The following is a 24,175-nucleotide window of genomic DNA, read 5'->3' as shown; positions in this document are numbered from 1 at the left end:
ACTAAAACACAATAGTGATCATGCTAGAATTATCAACATCTCTTCTGCAACTGTGATATTCCTAACATCTCTGCTTTTTATCAGTATATACATTATAAACTTCAATGATTAGGAACTACCTACCACGTTAAGTGGATTCTTTCTTTTGAATGGTAGAGATAGTTAAATTTATGGTTTTCATCTTCATCCATATGCACTCCTTTTTTCAGGTACTCATTTAATTTCTAAATATGCTATTTTTCTCTATTTTTTTCCTCTTATATGTCAGGATTATTTAGTAATCACCATAAGGCTAAATGACTAAGTGGTCAGAGGATCATTAGACCTTTGGAACTTTGCCATTTGGTAGAATATGGTAAGATTAAAATATATATAAAGGCCCACAACTTGAATTTAGTCTAATTAGTTTGTTTTCTCTTCTAAAAATTTAGTGGAACTGCCCTCAAGATTTAGTCCATCTATGGAGGGGTATCAAACATGTAACCCATGGACTACATGTAACCCACAATGCTCCCAAATGTGACCCCAAATCAGAATTAAATATAATTGATAAATATTTCATTAAATAATCATGAATGATATTCCATTTAAAAAAGTTATTAATATGTGACCTTGCAGGAATCTCTCTGTACAGTTTAGTGGACCTGATTTCTATTTGATGTTAAAGTTGGTTTAAGGGACTAAGACTAAGTCTTAAGTCACCAATGTCCTTTTTTAGTGCCAAAGAATAACAACAACAATAAAATCTGATTATAATTAAAGATCTTTTTCCTTAACAAGGAAGAAGTATGCCTAATACAGAGGAACCATGCTAAATTAAGTAAGTCAGTGTTGTATCCATGCTGAATATTCTTTTCATCCTTTTACTTAAATTAGCCTTTTTTCTTTAACTATTAAATGATCTATTTAATTCTAATCTTAATTTTAAACTTCCAGACCATTCCAATTAGGCTTGGTTTATAAAACTCAGATATTCCAAACCCAATAACAGTTGACTAAAATAATTTCCAGAGTCAACTAGTTGTTTTTCTGCTTTTTTTTTCCTTTCTATTTAGGATCTAAAGTTCTGGATCTGGTTTTAGGCCTTTGCTTCATGAACAATCTTTAATTTATCCTTCAGACATTTTTCATTATTACCCTTCATATCTTCTACTCTATGTCCAAAATACTACCTACTTTCCTCAAATTAATACCAATTTTTTCTCTTTATGTTTATTTGTCCAATCTCTCATGCATAGAATGCTCTTCCTCCTTTTTTCATTAAAATATCTAACTTCTTTCTCTTTATATGGGGCCTTACCTAAGATGTGAGTTGTTCACAGTGCACTGAACTCATGCCAAAATTATTATGTATTAATTTTATATATTTTTTATTTACATATTTATATGTGAGCTGTTTCCCTTAAGTTACTTCCATGGGAAAAAATTGTCACTTTTAGCATTGTATTCCTAATACCTATCATCTACTAGGTATCTATATACACTTGATGTATGGAATTTAATTCAACATGTAAGTTGCCATGTTTGCCATGTTGGATTCATGAATGTTCCTTTCTGCACTTTGAACCTTAGATTTTTTCATGTTCCCCTTACCCATTTCAAAGTGTTTTGCTTCTGACATTATATATCAAATTAATGTCTCAGTACACTCATAAGCAGTATGGTCAACAGTTCATTTACTTTTTTATATTTTATTTTCATCCAGTTATACACTCATATGTCTAAGTTACAAAGTTTCCCTCCACCCTTCCTTCCCACCCCCCTCCCTTCAGTAGGGAACAGTCAGGTTAGCATTTTACATATATATTTTGTTAAATGTATTTACAAATTAATAATTTTGGCATGAATAATTAAGATTAATTGAAAGAGATACATAAGAGATCATTTTTATAAAGTTTTCATCACATTTGGTGGGGGTGTTTTCTTTTTTTCTTTGTGTTTCGTTTTTCTTTTTCCTCTGGCTAGGAATAATATTGGCCATTACCAGTCTAATATAGTTGTCCTAGCTCTCTGGACTGTCCAGAAGAGTTGCTTCCATCAAGGTTGCTCAGCTCATACTGTTGTTGTTATGCATACATTGTTCTCTTTGCTCTTTGCTCTACTTCTTTCCCTAAGCATCAGATCCTATAAGCCATTCCATACATCTGTAGAGACCAATCATTCATGGTTTCTTATAGAATAATAATATTCCATAGTATTCATGTACCATAACTTGTTTAGCCAGTCCCCAAATGATGAGCATCCCCTCTATTTCCAATTCATTGCCACTATAAAAAGAGCTGCTATGAATATTTGGGAGCATGTAGAACTTTTCCCATTTTTTATAATTTCTTCGGGATATAGACCTACACTTGAAATTGCTGGGTCAAAAGGTATGAGCAGTTTTATTGCTCTTTGGATTGGACATAGTTCAAAAATTACTCTCCAGAAAGAATGGATCTGTTCACAACTCTACCAGCAATGCATCAATTTCCCAATCTTCCCACAACCTCTCCAACATTGATCATCTTCCCTTTTTCTCATGTTCACTAATCTAATAGGTGTGAGATGATACCTCATTGTTTTAATTTGCATTTCTCTAATCAATAGGGAATTGGAGCATTTTTTCATATAATTATTTATAGCTTTAATTTCTTCATTTGAAAACTGTCTGTTCATATCCTTTGACGATTCATCAATTGGGGAATGACTTAGGACCTTATGAATTTGATGCCATTCCCTATATATTTTAGAAATGGAATCTTTAGCAGAACTCCTGATTATGAAGATTACTTCCCAGCTTTCTGCATTCCTTCTAATTTTAGCAACATTGAATTTATTAATTAAATTTAAACAATTAATTAATTTTAAATTAATTTAATATAGTCAAAATCATTAATTTTGCAGTTTATAAACTGCTCTAATTCTTGTTTGGTCATAAATTTATCCCTTTTCCATATATCAAATACATAGAGTATTTTTATTCTTTTAATGCATCTATGGTATTGCTCTTGATGTCTAAATACTGTATCCATTTTGACCTTATTTTAGTATAGGGTGTGAGATGTGGATCTATGCCTCGTTTTTGCCTTACTATTTTCCCATTTTCCCAATAATTTTGTCAAATAGTGAGTTCTTATGCCAGAGGCTGATGTCTTTGGGTTTGTCAGATAGTAGGTTGATGTAGTCATTTACCGCAATTTCTTTTGAACCTATCTTAATCCAGAGATCCATTACGCTATTTCTTTTTTAAAAAATATTTTTATTTATTTATTTTAGGCAATGGGGCTAAGTGACTTGCCCAAGGTCACACAGCTAGGCAATTAGTAAGTGTCTGAACCCAGACTTGAATTCAGGTACTCCTGACTCCAGGGCCAGTGCTCTATTCACTGTGCCACCTAACTGCCCCTCATTAGTATTTCTTACCCAGTCAGGCAGTTCTGATGATTGCTGCTACAAATAGTACAGTTTTAGATCTGGTAGATCTAAAACTTTACATTTTGCTTTTCAGTTCCCCTGCTATTCTTGCTCCTTTGTTGTTAAAGATGAATTTTGCTACTCTTTTGTTATTTTTTTCCTAGCTCATAAGTAGTTATTTGGTAGTTTCATTGGCATGGCACTGAATAAGTAATTTCATTTGTGTAAAGTTGTCATTTTTATTATATTAACTCGCTCTAACCATGAACATTTGACATTATTCACTTATTTCAATCTAATTTATTGAGGTGAGGAGAACTTTATAATTGTGTTCATACAATTTCTGGGTTGGGGGGGGAGGTAGCTTCCCAAGTATTTAATGTTATCTATAGTTATTTTAAATGGAATTTGTTTATCACTTGTTCTTGAACTTTGTTGTTCATGTATATAAATGCTGATGATTTATGTGGGTTTATTCTCTATCTTTCTACTTTGCTGAATTTGCTAATTGTTTCAAGGAGTTTTGGGATGATTTTATCAGGTTCTTTAGATATATCATCATATCATCTAGAAAGAGGGAAAGATTTGCTTTCTCATGGCCAATTATGATTCCTTCAATTTCTTTTTCTTCTTTTATTGCTACTGCTAGCATTTCTAATACTATATTGAATCGTAATGATGATAATGGGCATCCTTGTTTCACTCCTGATTTTATTGGAAATGCTCTGAGTTTATTCTCATTAAATATAATATTTGCTGATGGTTTTTAGATAGATATTATTTATTATTTTAAGGAAAGCTCAATCTATCCCTAAACTTTCTATTATTATTAATATGAATGCATTTTGCATTTTATCAAAGACCTTTTCAGCATCTATTGAGACAATCATATGATTTCTGTAGGTTTTACTATTGATATGTCTAATTATGTTGAGTGTTTTCCTAATGTTGAAGCATCCCTACCTACCTGGTATAAATCCAACCTGATCATGTGTATTACCCTGGTAATTACTTCCTGTAGTCTCATTGCTAAAATTTTATTTAAGATTTTTTGTATCACTATTTGTTAGAGAGATTAGTCTACATTTTTCTTTGTTTATTTTGGTTCTTCCTGGTTTAGCTATCAGGACCATGTTGGTGTCATAAAAGGAGTTTGGCAGAACTCCTTCCTCTCATTTTTTAAAAATAGTTTATGTAGAATAGTAATTAATTATTTCTTAAATGTTTGTTTGAATTCACTTGTAAATCCATCTGGACCTGGAGACTCTATCTTAGGGTATTTATTGATGGTTTCTTCAATTTCGTTTTGTGAAATGTGGCTATTCAAGTAATTTATTTCCTTTTTCTGTTAATCTGGACAGTTTGTATTTGTAAAATTCACACATTTCATTCAGGTTGTCAAAATGTATTGGCATACAGTTCAGCAAAATAGCTCTAAATCACCTCTTTAATTTCTTCCTCATAGGTGGTTAGTTCACCCTTCTTTTTTAAAATCAGAATAAACAAAAATTCACCTATTTTATTCAATTTTTCATAAAACAATTCAGTTTTATTTATGAGATTAATGGCTTTCTTGCTTTCTATTTTATTACTCTTTTCCTTGATTTTCAGAATTTCTAATGTTGTAATTCATTGGGGTTGTTTAATTTGTTCTTTTTCTAGCTTTTTTAGTTGCGTACCCAATTCATTAATCTCCTCTTTCTCTATTTTGTTCATATAGGCATTTAGGGGTATAAATTTTTCCCTCAAATCTGCCTTGGCTATATCCCATAGATTTTGGTGTGACATTTCATTATTATCATTTTCATGGATATAATTATTGTTTATTTGTATTATTTGCTGTTTGATCTACAGATCATTAAAGATAAAGTTATTTAATTTCCAATTACTTCTTGATTTATCTCTCCCTGACCCTTTATTACATGTAATTTTTAATGCCTCATGGTCTGAGAAGGGTGTATTTATTATTTCTGCCTTTCTGAATTTGATTATAAGGTGTTTATGCCCTAGTATACTGTCAATTTGGGTTACAGTGCCATGTACTACCAAGAAAAAGGTATATTCTTTTCTATCTGAATTAAGTTTTCTCTAGAGGTCTATTATATCTAAGTTTCCTCTTTCTTTCACCTTCTTAACTTCCTTCTTATTTATTTTGTGGTTAGATTTATTTGTTTCTGAGAGAGGGAGATTGAGGTGTCCCATTTTTAAATTTTGCCATCTATTTTTCCTTGAAATTCACTCAGCTTTTCCTCTAGGAATCTGGATGCTATACCATTAGATGCATACATATATATTTAGTAATGATATAGTTTCATTACCAGTGGTGCCTTTTAAGAAGATGTAGTTTCCTTCCTTATCCCTTTTAATGAGATTGATTTTTGCTTTTACTTTGTCTGAGATTAGGATCGCTACCCCAGATTTTTTTACTTCCACTGAGGTATAATATATTTTTCTCCAACCTTTTACCTTTACCCTGTATGTATCATTCTTCTTCAAATGTGTTTCTTGTAAACAGTATATCCTAGGATTCTGGTTTTTAATCCATTCTGCTAACCATTGTCATTTTTTGGGACAGTTCATCCCATTCATATTTACAGTTAAGATTACAAATTCTGCATTTCCCTCCATGCTGCCTATCACCACTTATATTTATCTCTTTCTTTTTCTCCTATTCTTCCTCACCAAAATTTTAGTACCTTTCCCCTTGGACTTTTTTTTAGAAATTTAACTTTCAGTTCATTTTCACTTATCTCCTCACTTCCTTTTTGTCAGTCCCTTCTTCCCTTATCTTTCCTGTTCACTGCCCCCCTCCCTACTTTCCTGTAGATTAAGTTAGATTTTTAAACTCAAGTAAGAATGTATCTTATTCCTTCACTAGGCTAAATCTATTGAATACAATTTAATCAGCATTCAGATTCTCCCTTCTTCCCCCTCTAAAATTATAAATCTTTGTGCCTCTTTCCTTTGTGCTATAATATTATTAATCAGGTACAGTTCCATTATTTCATTCCTTGACAAGTTCCTATTGTTACCAGAATATCATCACAGATTATTTAGTTGATTGCTTAATTAGCAACATTGACTCAAATTGCATCAAATTGAAATTATAATATTTTTTTAACCTTATCCCCTTTTCAAGTATCTTTCAAATACACACAATCCTCTTCAGGAGCTAAAGTGTCATCCAAAGCCATATCATTTCTTGAATTATTTGTGCTTCTCACCTGAGGCTTATTTTCTTTCACACTTTACCCCTCCCTCCCCATCCAGAATACTTAACCTCTTTTTAAGTGAAGCACAAGAGATTGATCTAATTAACTGTAAGAATCTTGATAATCTCTAAGTACTGGGAGGCTCTGGAGGTCTCACTGAGAACTTTCCAAATGATTGCAAGTAATAGAGACATTGTCTCAGATCCTGGAAGCTCTCCTACTTCCTGGGCTTTACTTCCCCCTTTTCCCCAAAGAGACAGACCTTCACATAAAATCCTCCACAATGTCTACAATCCAAAACTTCTTTGAATCATCTCTTTTTCTTGGTGGGATCTGTAGTGTAAATGTCAAAAGTAGAGGCTTAATTTATCTTTGGTAGGGAAAAATTCCTTAAGCTGGTTTGCTTCACATCACCATCCTGGTTCCACCCCAGAAATCCTCCATAGTTCATTTTCAAGAGTAAGAGAGCAAGTTTCTGAGAAAAAGTCATGAACCTCATTTAGCATTTTTGTCCTAAACTGATGAAGATAAGTTTTACATTCATACATACATACATACAAGTGTATTTTAGATGTTCTGTATTTACTTCCCAAGTGTATTTTAGATATTCTGTATTTACTTCATAAATCTCATCAATGGCAAGAGAAAAGTCATTTAATCACATTCTCTATTTGATTTGTCCCAGGTCTTAATAGAATTACTTTAAAGATCTATGATTTACTTTAAAAGTGTCAAACACATATTCCATAGGCTCTATGAGTCCCACTACATTCTAGAGTGTGGTTTGAACCAGAATAAAATGTAATTAGAAGAGTTCAGGAGACAAACTAGCAGAACAAGTAGTAAATCACCACAACTCTCCCATTATTCACCTCCAAATAACCACAAAATACACCTCAAAACTAATTCTAGAATGTAGAATCAGCAAAAAAATGAGGTGAAATAATTTTTTAGCCTAAGAAACTTGAAAGGTCAGCAGGAGAGGTCTGTCTCACTATGGTAAAAGGGGAGTACAAACAGAACAGGAAGCATCCCAGCAAACCAGTAGCAAGTCCCACTTCTTCAAAGCACTGTGATATCCTGAACCTTGGTGCATCAGTGATGCACCAGGTAAATAGCCTATCACCATTATTATTTAATACAGTACTATAAATGTTAACTATAGCAATAAGAAAAGAAAAATATATCAACAGAATTAGAATTGGTAGAGAGGGAACAAAAGTATCACTCTTTGGAGATGATATGATGGTACACTTAGAGAACCCTAGAGAATCAATTGAAAATTACTTGAAATAATTAACAACTTTAGCAAAGTTTCAGGATAAGAGATAAACCCATATAAATCATTAACGTTTCTTTATTTATTCCTGACAAAGCCTAACAGCAAGAGAAAGAAAGAGAAATTTGATTTATAATAATTGTAAACTATAATAAACTCTTGAAAATCTACCTGCCAAGACAAACCTAGGAATTATATGAACAAAATTACCAACCACTTTTCACACAAATAAAGTCAGATCTAAACAATTGGAAAAATATCAGTTGTTCATGGATAAGCTAAGCCGATGTAACAAAAATGATAATTCTGACTAAAGTTACTTATTTATTCAATATAATACCAGTCAAATTATCAAAACTTTTTTGATGGACCTAGGAAAAAGTAATAGCAAAATTCATCTGAAAGAACGAGAGATCAAGAATATCAAGGGAATTGGGGGGGCTAGGTGATGTAGTGGACAGAGTAGCAGCCCTGGAGTCAGGAGTACCTGAGTTCAAATCCAGCCTCAGACACTTAATAATTATCTAAGTGGGTGGGCTTGGGCAAGCCACTTAACCCCATTAACTTGCAAAAACCTAAAAAAAAAGAATGTCAAGGGAATTAATGGAAACAAATTTACAAAGGAAGGTAATTTAGCAATATCGGATTTCAAACTATATCCTAAAGTGGAAATCATCAAAACTCTTTGGTATTGGTAAAGAAATAGAGTGGTAGATCAACAAAATAAATATAAGAAACAATAGTCAATTATCATAGTAGCAAAGACTCCAACCAATGAGATAAGATCTCAATATTCTACCAATACTGCTGGGAAACTGAAAAACAATAGGACATGAACTGCAATTAAACTAACATCTCACACTATATACCAAGATAAATTTAAAATGGGTGCATGCTTTAGATAAAAGGATGACAGAAAGCAAATTAGAAATGTACAGAAAACTCTGTCTGATCTATGAGAAACGAAGAATCTAGGACCACACAAGAGATGGAGAGCATCACATAATATAAAATAAATAATTTTGATTATTTTAAAATAAACATATTTTGTACAAAGTCAAAGCAACCAAGGTTAGACAATTCAGAAATAATCTTTATACCAAGTGAGTCTTAAAGGTCTTATTTCTAAAAAGAAAAAAATAGAGAGAGAACTGAGTCAAATTTATAAGAATATGATCCATTCCTCAACTGATAGTCAAAGGATGTGAACAGGTAGTTCTCAGATGAAGATATCAAAACTATCTATAGACATAGGAAGAAGAGCTCTAAATCACTTTTGGTTAGAGAAATGAAAATTAAAGCAACTCAGAAGTACCTATTTCATATCTGTCAAATTTTCTAATACAACAAAATATGACAAATGTTAGAGGGAATTGGGGAAAATTGGGGCACTAATGCACTATTGGTGGAATTGAATCAATCATTCTTCAGAGCAATTTGGAACTATGTCCAGAAAGCAACCAAATTGTGCATACCTTTAATCCAGCAATATGACTTGCAAATAGAGAAGAGAAGTACCATGGGAAAAATATTTATAGCAACCTGTTTTCATGGAGGTAAAAAACTGGAAATTTGAGGGGATACCCATCTGTTGGGAAATGCCTAAATCAACTGTGGTAAATGAATGTAATAGAATACAGTAGTGCAATGAGTAATGTTGAACAAGCAAATTTCAGAAAAAACTGGAAAAAGTTTTATGAACTTAGGCAAAGTTAAATGAGCAGAACCAGAAAATAGTATCAACAACACTGTTAATGATCAACTATGAATGACTCAGCTTTTCTCAGTAACACAATGATTCAAGACAAAGTCTAAGTACTCATGAAGGAACCTGCTGCCCACATCTAGATAAAGAACTGATGGACTATCTCTGATTATAGTTGGAAGCATTTTGTTCATTTAATTTATTATTTTTCACATTTTTCCCTTTTGTTCTGTTTCTTCTTTCAGAACTAGGACTAATATGGAAATATGTTTTACCGGATAGCACGTGTGTAACCTATATCACATTGTCTATCATTTTTTGTCAAAGAGGAGGGGAGGGGGGGGAATTTGGAAGTCAAAATCTTGTAAAAATGAATGCTAAAAATGTCTTGATAACCAATTGGAGAAATATTATTAGAGAGAAAAATAAAATAATATGCAGTTGTAAAATATTTAGGAAAACAAATAATATAAGCTCATACATATATAATATTAATATGTGGTGGTTTTTAGTCAATATGTTGTTCATTGAGATCCTTATTGATTTAGTTATATTGATTTGTGTTTGAGTTTAAGATCATTTCATATGGGTGTTTCCTCTTATGACAAGGATTGAAATCTACATACTTTGGTGATCAGCTTCTGATAATAAAGCTCTTAAGATAGTTGGTTTATCAGACAAGAGGCAATTAATCTGTTACCCATATTGAAATTTTTTTTCAGTATGGTAGATAAGTTAGACCATACTGTTTGTTGGCATAGTCTTCAGAAGCCCAATGTTATTTTCACATTGTGATGAGACGTCAGGGTAGGACCTTGGTGGAATTTCACTAGACTAACTGGGAACAAAAGTTCTATTTTAGAAGCTCAGTTACTTATATGACATTCATACTTTTTACTTTCCAAAGACAAATATAATCTAAATAAATCTGCATGAGTTCAATATGGAAAGATTGTGAGTCAGTTGGGAAATGCAATTAGAATAATACTTAGTCCTCATGGTGTATTGTTAATTTAAAAAGATTCATGCAACTTCCCACAATAGAATATATCATATAAACTTAGTTTATCTTCAGCAGAACCTATCACTTTGTGTTTTAATTAATTTGATGTCCCAGGGATGAGAAGTGGTCAATTAACTTTATTCCCTTTATCTGCTGACCAATCATCTTCAAATTCTGAGTTTATATAGGTCATGTTAAATTTTGGGGATAAAACTCCCTCCTAAGTCTTTAGGTTGATTTGTCCCTATTTGGAATTGTTCTGAAAAATTTATATATCTGATGATGAGAATAAAAGGATTCCCAGAATTCATGAAAACTTCAAGGTAATATTCTATATGGGATCCCGATAAGCTTTGCTTCATTTTACAAAAAATAAAAAATAGTATAGTCTTGAGTAGGTGATAATTAACATATTTATAGTTACTGATGGAAGATCCCACCTTTCTACACCAGAACTACAGTCAATGTGGTTTAGACTTACCTCAAAAGGAAAATTAATTTGGAATTTCTAGGAAAAAAAACAATGCTCCCACACATTGGTGAGTCTGTCACTCCCAAATGTATGCAGGTATTAAGCCCAAATTTGGATTCTTTTCCCCTGATCAAAAAGAAATAAATTTGTAGTTGCTAGAAAGACAAACAAACCAGATATTATGGTATGTCTCACTTTCTTAAGGCTTCACATCTTTTCCTAACCTAAGAGCTTAAAGACTACAAAAACCAGCCAAATTTTTTAAAAAAGATGTTAAATTTGTGGAAATGCATCTCTTTCCCCATCAGGCCTACTGTGAGAATCACAGTCTTGCATGAATAAATCCAGTTTTGTACTTCCCTTTAGTAAGGCTCCTTTTAATTTCAAAGAATTTGAAATGGAAAAGAAATTCTCCTTCAGGTCTAGACCTTGGGATAGGAAATTGTTTGTGTCTATGTGTGTGTGTGTGTGTGTGTGTGTGTGTGTGTGTGTGTGTGTATACAGAGAGAGGAAGATACAGAAAAAGACAGATACAGAGGCAAAGAAAGTGAGAGACAGAGATGCAGACAATGAGAGAGAGAGAGAGAGAGAGAGAGAGAGAGAGAGAGACAGACAGACAGACAGACAGACAAAAAACCAAATACGTAGACAGAAACATACTAAGGAAGAGGTCTATATCATAAGAGGCAGAAAGGAGAGAGACAGTGGAGAGAAAGGAAAAAAAGATGGAAAAGATGAGGGAAGAGAATGGAATGAAGGAGAGAGAGAGAGAGAGAGAGAGAGAGAGAGAGCCTACACAGATATATATGTATATATATATATATATATATATATATATATATATATATATTTATATAGTGAAAAGAAGTCTTTATGTAATAGGATCCAATAAGTAAGTAACAAAAACAAACAAGAAAAAGGTTCAAAACCTCTGATAAAAATTTATACCAATTATTAGTTATCGTACATGAGGGAGAGAAAGCTACATAGGTTAGTGACAACCACCTGCCTTGGGAGGAGCATACAGTTTGACTGATACCAGTTCTGCTCCCTCTAATGGTGGTAATAAATGTGTTCTCCCTCTTACTTCCTAAGGCAAATCCTAAAATGAATTGACCTGGGGCAACCTCAGGAGTAGGGTTTTCTTTGATAAATTTGTGACCTGGAATAACAGTAATCTGTCCCCAGTTTTCTTCTCTCTGTTGCATGTGTTGACTATTGCCTTTGTAAAGTTTTGGCTTGCTTTGTGTTCCAGCTGTTTTGCTCAAGGTTGATGCACTATTCAGGTCAGATAAGCATCAAACATTCTACTTTGTAGATTTCATGTTTTATTTATGGTTATTATTTTAGACAGCATTCCTCCTCTCTTTCTGCTGAATCCTTGCCAGATTCTGTAAAATAAAAAAATAGTGCAAACAATAGCAGTTGTAGTCAGAATATCTTTTTTCAGTGAGAATAATATACTGCCTAAAGTCCCTGAGCTTTTAGGTTTGACCTCAATGCCCAATGTAAACACAAATATAAATGACTCAGCCCTTCATTGTCAAACTTTATCTATAGAATTCCCTGCTACTTCAGTGGAGATCATTAGGACACAATTCCCAGATGGAAGAAGCTGACACAGGTATCCACTTATATCAGACAATTAAATTCATTAAGTAAGAAGGTCACCCTTGTGTCCAGTAGACACCACCAATAAATCCCTACGTCAACTTCTCAAGGCTAAAACTTGAAATAATGTTCAATTACATTTCCAGATGAAATTATCAGATAACCTTGCTTGCATGAATTTTTAAAAATTATATATTGATGATCCTAGAGTGCCCAATTTCTGTGATCTGAGGTTTTAGAATATTATCTTCAATTTGAAACTCATTAGATCTGCTGAATAATGGCCATACAAAGTCAAATAATGGCTTTTTTTTTTCCTTTTCTCCAGTACCAAATTGTTTCCCTGATTTAGTCAAGAGAGGGGAGTGAACCCTCTCTACTCCTACAATCAGCCAATATTTTGCCACTGAAGTATTTGGAGCCTCCTGCTTTCTAGTGCAAAGAACATACAAAGTTCTTCTTCCCCTTAGTTCAAAGGAAATAGAGATTTCCAAAAAAAGACATTATGAAATTAGTAAATAGTTAGGATGCCAAATAATTTTCTTAAAGTTTTATTATTTCAAGTAATTAAAATGATTTTGAAGCCATACATTTGATTTTTGGAATTCTTTAAATGTACATATATCTTTATGAAATATCTTTACTTCAAAAAAAAGTTGTATGGATATTAGAAACCATCTGGTAAAGTGAGCTGAAGAATGACTGTTGAGGGTGGCTAGGTGGCGTAGTGGATAAAGCACCAGCCTTGGAGTCAAGAGTACCTGGGTTAAAATCTGGTCTCAGACACTTAATAATTACCTAGCTGTGTGGCCTTGGGCAAACCACTTAACCCCATTTGCCTTGCAAAAACCTAAAAAAAAAAGGCTAGAGCACTGCCCTTGGAGTCAGGAGTATCTGGGTTCAAATCCAACCTCAGACACTTAATAATTACCTAGTTATGTGGCCTTGGGCAAGCCACTTAACCATATTGCCTTGAAAAATATAAAAAAAAGTGACTGTTGAAAGGTGAGCTATTTAGCATAAGGTAAAGAATGGTTAGAGAGGCAAGGATTAAGAATTCTTGAGACAAGGTTGATACAACTATTTTTTAAAACAACTTGAAGTATTCCAATGTTTTACAAAATTTTAATTAATTGAAAATGGGTTCAAGAAAAAATAAAAAGAAAATAAGACCAAGAAGAAAATCCTGATTCAAGAATGTACCTGCTGAAAATGGGAATGAGCAAAGCAGTCCCTGGATCTTTTGGAATCCAGGATATTAGGCATCTTGAAAAGTTTTCCACCATCATAATGAAAATATATTTTAATACTGTGAGAGAAGTTAGAAGATCTTTTGGGGGAAAATAATAATGATATGTAATGGAAATTACTTGAAGACACATTGGAGCAGGCATAGATATTTTGTAAATTGTTATGGTGAACTAAACATGTGATGAATAGGAGAGCCTCTGTGATTTGCCTACTGTGATATTTTTTAAATTGAATAGTGATAGATACTTGGACATTATCCCTGGTCTTCCTTGCTCTTGGTTTAATTCTTTTACAGACATCTGGTGCAGGACAATGTTATGAGAGAAGAAGTTTTGAGCCTTTCCTCACTTACGTTAGCATATGGTTTTGTGAAATTGGATCCTTTTTGTCTTCTTTTCAGTTCTAGGGAAGAGAACAGAACCAGAAGAACATTATGCACACTGGCAGCAAGATGGAGTAATGACCAACCATGATGGACTTGTTCATTTCAGCAGTACAATAATCAAAGACAATTTTAAGGGATTTGTGATGGAAAATACATCTGCATCCCGAAAAAGATTTGTAGAGTTTAAATGAAGACCAAAAGACCAAAGCTTATTATCTTCAATTTTTAAAAGTTGTCTTACACATTATGTAATATTGTTATCTCTAATATTTTCTTTCTACCTTTTGGATCTTCTCTCACAACATGCTCAGTTTTGAACTATGTTTAGCATGGTTACAAATGCAAAACCTGTATCAAATTTCTTTCTCTATGGGGTGGGAGAGAAGGAAGGGAGAACAATTGTAATACTCAAAGCCTTGCAAAAAAGTGATTGGTAAAAATTATCATTGTATATGGTTGGAAAAATAAATCGAATATTTATATAATAAAAAAATAACACATTTATATAGAACTTGTATGAGAGGTATTTTGAGGTGCTTACCATGTTTCTCTCTTTGTTCTTCACTACAACTCTAAGAGGTAGACACTATTATTATCCCCAATTTACAAATTAGGAAAATGAGGCAAATAAGGGTTAAGTGACTTGCCCATAGTCACATGATCATTGTGTCTGAGACTGGATTTGTACTTAGGTCTTCTTGATTCCATGTTTAATGCTCTACCCATTAAACATCTGCCTCCAATCACATATGTTATCCCTTTGGATCTCGACAACAATCCTGTGAAATAAATGGTATTATCACCCAGTCCTACAGGTGATAAAACCAAAGTTGAGAGAAGCTGATTGTGACAAAGCTCACACAGATACTTAGTGTCTGAGGCTGGATTAGATTTCAGATCTTCCTGTTTCCATGTTCACTATTCACCTGACTATTGTCTCCCTAGATTCTTAGTTCCTTCCTATATTTCTCAAACTCCCTATTGATTATTTCTTTTAATCAAGACTCAGACTCCATTGTATCCTTTCCCCTTTTAATGATTGTCAGCTACCTCTTATTTAGACTACAGAACACAGAACAATAAAAAGAATATATCTAGGAAGAATCTTACAAATCATTTGGTTTAAGACCCTAAGTTCCTTGTTAAGTCACTTTTTCAGTTGTGTACAACAGATCTAGCTTCTTCTGCCCTCAGTTTTCCTTTGATTGTAATTTCCTTTATTGCAAACTCCCTGAGGGGAGGAGCTTTCTTTTGCTTCTTTTTGAAAACTGAGCTTAAATATTTAATGATTAACTGAAATATTTAAGGACAGCCATTATGCTCCAGTTTCTGTCATACAACATAAAGTTTTTCTTGTTTTACTTTGCTCTACCCTTCAATATCTCTATAACTGAAATATTACTTTATCTATACAGATAACTATATCTCTAAGCTCAATATCTACTCTGTCATATTTCATGGTCTCTATTTCTCTACTTAGGAAATAATATTTTACTCTTCTACAGATTACTGATTGAAGATCTTCAGATCAATGAAATGTTCCCTTTATGGCAGGAATTCAAGAACTTTCACCATCTTAGTTGTACTCCATTGGATGCTGACAGTCTATTAATGTATTTCTGAAACTGTCATGCTTAGAGATGAACATTAAACTCCAAGCAGGGTCTCATGAGGATAGAATGTGGAAGGACAATCACCACTTTATTCTGGAAGCTATGTTTTTCTAAATATCATTAAAATGGTTTAGTAAAGCAATAGATATAGTACAGTGCCTGGAGTCAGGAAGACACCTCTTTGTGAGTTAAAATCTGACCTCAGATATGACCTCGGGGTGTGACTCTGGATAAGTCAATAGACTTTCTTTACTCCAGTTTTCTCATCTATAAAATTAGCTGGAGAAGAAAATGGCAGTATCTTTACAATTAGAAGCCAAAATGGGATCATGAAAATTGGACTTGATTAAAAAAATAACTGAATAGTTTGCAGTTCAATAAAACTCTCAGATATTTCTGATGGAACTGAAATCTAACCAAATATTTTCTGCCTTCAATATATGAAATTGATTGTGTGAACCTAAGTGCAAAACTTTGCATTTAATGCTATCTTATTTGGTTCAGCCAAAGTCTGTAGTTTGTACAGAGATTTTCTTTGTTAACTCTATCAACAAATTAGTGCTTCCTCTTTATTTATTGTTATCTTCAAATATGATGAGCATTAAAACTGAGACTTCATTTAAGTTATTGATATAGAAATGCTAAACAGAAAAGAATCATGGATCTCTGGGATGTAAGAGACACTTGACAAACTGACATTCTTCATGTCTGGCATCTAATCAATTATGGAATAATGTGCTGCCATTTTTCAATTTTACTTTATTTTTTAATTTAAAATATTCTCCTTCCCTTCATATTCTCCTCAAACCTATTAAGAAAGGAATAAATATGATGTCCAAAATAGTATGAAATCATGGAAAACATATTACCACTTTAGCCATGTTGCAAAAAACAAAGGAAAAAGTCCTACAATCTTCACTCAGGACTCAATTTTTGCTCTGGAGAGAGCATTTTTAATATCATGAGTTTTTTGCATTTGTATTGGATCATTGTACTGCTATGAATAGTTAAGTCTTTCACAGTTGATTATAGTTACTGTGTACAATGTTCTACAATACTCGGTTGATTTTGCATTAGCTCATATAAAGTCTTTCCAGATTTTTCTGAATTCATGCTCTTCAATATTTCTAACAGTATATTAATATTTCATCACAAATATATTACAGAGCTTTTTCAGCCATTTCTCAATCGATGGGCATCCCTTTAGTTTCTAAGTCTTCACAATTTTTTTTATTTTTTTATAATTTTTTTCTTTGATTTCTTGATTACTGAATTTTATAGCCCTTTCAGCATAACTTCAACTTGTTCTTCAGAATGGTTGAATCAGTTTATAGCTCTACCAAGAATGTGTCAATGTATCCATTTTTCTACAGTCCTCCCAGCATTTTAATTTTCTTTTTGTCTCTTACCTTAACTAACCTGAATAATGTGAAAGGCTATCATGGAGTTATTTTAATTTGCATTTCTTTATTTTTAATGTTTTAAAGCATTTTTGTATGCCTATTGATAGATTTGATTTCGTCCTTTGAAAAAAGCTGGAGGTGTGGCCAAGATGGTTGGCTTGAAGGCAGAAATTCCCAGAAACACATTTCCCCAAAACTTCAAAAGTCATCAAATTATGGCTCTAGCCAACATCTATAGGGGGAAGAACCCACAGAAAGACTGAGTGATACAATTCCCCAGTCCAAGACATCTTAGAAGATCTCTGGGACAGATCTATTCCACCAGGACCAGGGGTTGGAAAAAGCTGCAGCATAGATGCAGACACAGAGCAGCACAGCCATGCTGAGCACCTGAGTACATGGCAGAAAGGGTGGTATAATCATGCAGAACATCTGGAAGGGGTGATGAGAGAGCTCTACCCAACCAGAGCAAGTGCAGAGGGCCTCAGAGCAATCCTGGGGTGAGAACCTGTATCAGGAGCAGCACATCCAGAGCTCTCAGTCCATAGACAGTTGGGGAGCACGGATAGTGCAGAGGTCTCACTACTTTCCCTGGGGAAGGACTCAGCTGTTTGCCACATTCAGATCCAGGTTGCAGCTTGGGCTCCCAAAACACCACCATAGCTAAACAGGGACCATCCTCACAGCTTCAGGGCAGAGGGCAGGGCCTTAAACCAAGGGAGCAGTCAGAGCCTCTCATAAGACCTTGGAGGAATTAAAGTCCCTGTGGGTTGTCCCCAAAATCCCCTAAAACCTTGGAAGTGTGGTAAATCAGTCATAGGTTAAGGAAATGAGCAAACAACAGAAAAATAAGAATCTGACCATCGAAAATTACTTTGGTTCCATGGAGGATCAAAATACATACTCAGATGATGACAAAATTGAAGTTTCCATATCCAAAACTTCCAAGAGAAATAGAAAATAGGCTCAGGCTATGGATGAACTCAAAAAAGATTTTGAAAAGCAATTAAGGGAGGTAGAGGAAAAATTGGGATGAGAAATGAGAGCAATGCAGTTAAATCATGAAAACCAAATCAGCAGTTTGAGGAAAGAAATACAAAAATATACCAAAGAAAATAACATATTACAAACCATTTTAGGCCAAATAGAAAAAGCAAAACAAAATGGAAAATTAGGAGAAGAATGCCTTAAAAAAGCAGAATTGACCATCTGGAAAAGGAGATAAGAAAGCTCTCTGAAGAAAAATAACTCCTTCAAATGCAGAATGGAACTAAAGAAAGCTGATGACTTTGAAATAACACAGGAAGAAATAAAACTGGATCAAAATAAAAAAAACAAAAAAATAGAAGAAAATGTGAAATATATCATTGGAAAAAACAACTGAACTTGGAAACAAATCCAGAAGCGATAATTTAAAAATTACTGGGCTACCTGAAAGTCATAACCAGGAAAATCACCTAGATTCCATTTTTCAAGAAACAATACAGCAGGATTGCCCTGAGATCCTAGAAGCAGAGGGCAAAATAGAAATTGAGGGAATTTGCCAGTCACCTCCTGAAAGAGATCCCAAAAGAGGAGTATTATAGCCCAACTCCAGAACACCCAAGTCAAAGAGAAAATACTAAAAGCTTCCAGAAACCAGCAAGTCAACTATTGTGGTTCCATAGACAGCATTACATAGGATCTGGAAACATCTACGTTAAGGGCTTATAGGGCTTAGAACATGATATACCACAAGGGAAAAGATCTTGGTTTACAACTGAGAATCAATCATCCAGCAAAACTGAACACCCTCTTTCAGGGGAAAAGATGGACTTTCAATGAAACAGGGGAATTTCAAACTTTCCTATTGAAACAACCAGAGATGAAGAGAAAGTATGATCTCCAAGTACAGGGACTCAGGTGAACCATAGAGGGGATAGATGAGAAGGACTAATTATGAGGAGGTTAATGATGTTGAACTGCTTGTATTCCTGCATGGAAAGAAGATACTGATAACTCATATGAACTTTATCATTCATAAGAGCAGTTAGAAGGAGCATATTAAGACAAGGCACAGGAAGGAACTGAATATAATTGTATAATATAGTAAAAAGATGGAGTCAGTGGGTAATAAAGGAAAGTAGTGGGAGGAAGAAAAAGGTGAGGAAGAAGGGGGGTTAAGATATTTCACATAAGAGTCAAGAAAAAGCTTTGACAATGCAGTGGAACAGGGGAAGGTGAGAGGGGGAATGTGTGAGCCTTCATTATCATCAGAAATGGCTCAGAGAGTAGATAACATATACACTTAATATGGTATAGAAATCTACTGTACTCTAGAGAAAAATGAAAGGAAACTGATGGGATAAGGGGAACATGGAGAGGGAAACAGGGGAATAGATGGCAGAGCAGAGGGGAGATTATGGGAGAGGGTACTAGGATGCAACACACTTCTAGAAAGGGACAGGATGAAAGGAGAGAGAGAGAGAGAGAGTGGAAAATATGAGAGTGGAGAGGAATAGAGTGGAGGAAATTACAGCTAGTGATAACAACTGGGGGAAAAATACTGAAGCAGCTTCTCTGGTGACTATGATGGGAAAAGCAACCCATCCCATAGACAAAGCCATTGGAATCTGACAACAGCCTGAAGTATGCTTATTTTCTCTCTCACTATTCTTGAGGTTTCTCATCCTTTTTGGGGGTGGAGGTTATTATCAATCTTACAGCAAGATTATGGTAATAATATAAAAGAAAAAAATGTAAAAAGAAAAAGAAAATTGCCAACTCATTTTGTAATCTCTTGTAAATTGGGAAATCACTCATGTTTTATAAATTTGCACAAAATTATTAAAATTTTAACAAATTAAAACTATTTATTTTACCTCCAAGGAGATATTCAAAACTATTCAATTTACCTCTATTTCTTGCTTAGTCATGAATTCTTACTCCTTTTTCTTTGTATCTGACAGGTAATTATTTTTCCCTGTGCTCCACTAATTTATTTATATCAACATTTATGTCTAAATCCTTCTCACTTTGAGCTTATATTGGTATATTGGTATATATTATATTGGTATATATTGGCCTATTCCTAGTTTCTGCCAGATTGCTTTCCAGTTTTTCCAGAAGGTTTTTTTTTTGTTTTTGCTTTTGTTTTTGTTTTGTTGGGGGGGGTAGTGAGTTGATACCTTAGTAGCAAGAATTTTGGGGTTTATCAAATGCTAGGTTACTCTGGTCGTTTGCTTCTGTGCTTTGTGTACCTAATCTATTGCACTAAATAACTATTCTCTTATCTACCAACATATTTTATTTTTCGTGGTTACCACTTCATAATATAGTTTGAAATCTGGTACTACTAGACTACTTTCCATGACTTTTTTTTAAATTGATTCATTGATATTCTTGAACTTTTGTTCCTCCAGATGAAAAAAATATTTCTCTAATTCTATAAAACAATTCATTCTTAATTTGATTATCATTCTGAATAATTGAGTTAGGATTGTCATTTTTTATTATATTGAGTCAACCTACCTCTGGACAATTAATATTTCTTTAGTTCTTTAGATCTATCTTTATTTGTAGTGAAAAGTGATTTGTAATTGTATTGATGTGTTTCTATGTGTCTTTTCAGATACACACCAAATTATATTATCCTAAAGCAACTATTTTAAATGGATTTTCACTTTTCATATATTCCTGCTAAATTTTGATGATAATTTAGAGAAATAATGGTGATTGATATAGATATCTTTTATATCCTGAAGTTTTTCCAAAGATGTCAATCATTTAACAGTTTTTTAGTTGATTTTTAAGGGTTCTGTTGGAATACTATCACGTTATGAATTTGTTTCCTCATTGCTTACTCTTTGTCCTTCAGTTTATTTTTCTTATCTTAATAGTTTCGCTAGCATTACCATTAAAATATTGAATAATCATACTGATAATGCACATACTTGTCCTACCCCTGATCTTATGGGAAAGGTTAATAGTTCATTCTCAAAAAAATAGTTCATTCTCATTAGAGATAATTCATATTCTTGATTTTAGATTGATTACATTTATTATTTTATGAAAAGCTTCATTTATTCCATTGCATTCTATTGTTTTTAATAAGAATTGATGTTGCAAAAGATTTTTTCATGTGTTGATGAAATTATATGATTTTTCTTAATTTTCACTTTTTCTTCTTTTTTGTTGTTACTGATGTTATTGGTCATTATGCTTATAGTGTTCCTAATGTTAAACCAGCCCTCCCTTCCTGGTATAAATCCCACCTTTTCATAGTATATAATCATTGTGATACATTGCTATAGTCTCTTTGCTAATACTTTATTTGGACAATTTTGTAACAATGTGCATGAGCAAATTGACATAGTTTTCTTTCTCTGTTTTAGTTTATTGTGCTTTAGTTAACAAAGATATGTGTCATAAAAAGGAACTTGGTAGAACTTTTCTACCAAATTATTTATAATTGGTATTAATTATTCCTTAAATGTTTGGTAGAATTAATTTAAAATCTAGCAATTTACAATTTGCAATGGGAATTTATACTTAGAGACATCATTTATGGAGTACTTTTTCCCAAGATAGGGTTGTCTCATCATTCACAGCTATGATTGTTAACTGTATTTCCTTCCTTCCTATAATCTTCTATTTATCCTTTTTTACTCTGTTTTTTTTTTACCCTCTCCCCTTCTCAAAAGTCTGTTTTGTTTCTGACACCTGGCTTTTAATCTACATTTTTTATGAAATTCACTTCTTACTTTTTTTTGCTTTCTACTTCCCTATTCTGCATGATGAATTTTTATTTGAGTGCATATGTATGTGTGCGAGTGTGTGAGTATATATGTACTCTTTATATGTGTTTGTATTCTTTCCTCTTTGAACCAGATCAGATGAGAATTCGATTCAAGCATTACCTATCTCTATTTGTTTTTCCATTATAAAACTCATCTTTAAATCTCTCTTTTAAGTAAGAGACGTTCTCCCATTTTTCCCAGTTTTTCCCTTTTCCTTGTATATCTCCATTTTCATTTGGATGTATTAGACACACTTATGCCCTTTAAGTAGATTTTTTCTTACTGTCCTAATGATGACATAGTTTTTATGGGTTTCATGTAACCTCCCCCCATATAGGAATATAAACTGTTTAATCTCATTAAATTTCCTATGATTTCTTGTTCCCATTTGCCATTTTTATTCTTCTCTTTTTCTCCTCTGGTATTTTCAACACTAATGCTTGGAAGTTCTCTATTTCATTAAATATTCATTTTTTCCCTCATAGGATTGTACTCAGTTTTGCTAGGTTGATTTTTTTTTACCAAAATTCTAGCTTCTTTACCATCTAGAATATCATATTACAAGTCTTCCACTGTTTTTATCATTTTAGCTTTCAAACTTATGTGATCCTTTCCATAGCCTTATAGAATTAAAAGGGGAATTTGACTCTAATATTCTTTGGACCTTTCATTTCAGTATTTTTTTTACCACAATTTGATATATTCATTTCAATTTTGCCTGCTGGTTCTATGAAATATGGGCAGAATTTCTTTAAAATTTCTTGAAATACAATCTCTTTGTCTCTTTTTGATAATTACTTTCAGATAATCTAATTATTTTTAAACTATCTTTCCTCTATTTTGCATATAATTTTTGAGATATTTTACATTTTCTTCTATTTTTTTTCATTCTTTTTGGCTCTTTTCTTATTGTCTCATGGAATCATTTGCTTCCACTTGACAAATTCTAATTTCTTTTTCATTTTAAAGATTTTATTTATTTTGAGTTTAACAAAGTTCCCCCTAATCTTGCTTTCTTCCCCCCACCCCCCACAGAAGGCAATTTGCCAGGCTTTACATTGTTTCCATGGTATACAGTAATCCAAACTGAATGTGATGAGAGTGGAATAATATTCTTAAGGAAGAAAAATAAAGTATAAGAGATACCAAGATTTCATAATAAGATATCAGTGTTTTTTTTTTTCTAAATTAAAGGTAATAGTCTTTGGTCTTTGTTCGAACTCCACAATTCTTTCTCTGGATACAGATGTATTCTCCATTTTAGATAGCCCCAAATTGTCCCTGATTGTTGTACTGATGGAATGAGCAAGTCCATCAAGGTTGATCATCACCCCCATGTTGCTGTTAGAGTGTACAATGTTTTTATGGTTCTGCTCATTTCACTCAGCATCAGTTCATGCAAATCCCTCTAGGCTTCCCTGAATTCCCATCCCTCCTGGTTTCTAATAGAACAAGAGAATTCCATGACATAGATATACCACACTTTGTTAAGCCATTCCCCAACTGAAGAACATTTACTTGATTTCCAGTTCTTTGCTGCCACAAACAGGGTTGCTATGAATATTTTGTACAAGTGATGTCTTTACCCTTTTTTTCATCATCTTTTCAGGGTATAGACTCAGTAGTGGAATTGTTGAATCAGAGTGTATACACATTTTTGTTGCCCTTTGGGCATAATTCTAAATTGCTCCCCAGAAAGGTTGGATGAGTTCCACCAGATTTCCCACATCCTTCCAATATTGATCATTGTTCTTTCTGGTCATATTGGCCAGTCTGAGAGGTTTGAGGTGGTACCTCAGAGATGCTTTAATTTGCATTTCTCTAATAAGTAATGATTTAGATCAATTTTTCATATGGTTATGAATTGCTTTGATTTCCTTATCTGTATATTGCCTCTGCATATCCTTTGTCCATTTGTCAATTGGGGTATGGCTTGTTTTTTTTTTTAATTTGACTTGGGGCGGCTAGGTGGCACAGTGGATAGGACACCAGCCCCTGGAGTCAGGAGTATTTGAGTTCTACTCCGGCCTCAAACACTTAATAATTACCCAGCTGTGTAGTCTTGGG

The 24,175-nt window shown here is 33.3% G+C and overlaps 1 pseudogene; it reads left to right on the top strand.

The window, feature by feature from the left end:
* The first annotated feature begins 7,604 nt into the window (after window positions 1-7,604).
* The window catches only part of LOC141512029 (peroxiredoxin-6-like), a 91,875-nt pseudogene continuing 75,304 nt past the window's right edge, over window positions 7,605-24,175 (top strand).

Source organism: Macrotis lagotis, chromosome 2 (genome assembly GCF_037893015.1).
Source record: "Macrotis lagotis isolate mMagLag1 chromosome 2, bilby.v1.9.chrom.fasta, whole genome shotgun sequence".
Classification (NCBI taxonomy): Eukaryota; Metazoa; Chordata; class Mammalia; order Peramelemorphia; family Peramelidae; genus Macrotis; species Macrotis lagotis.
This window is presented reverse-complemented; position numbering and strand designations above follow the sequence as displayed.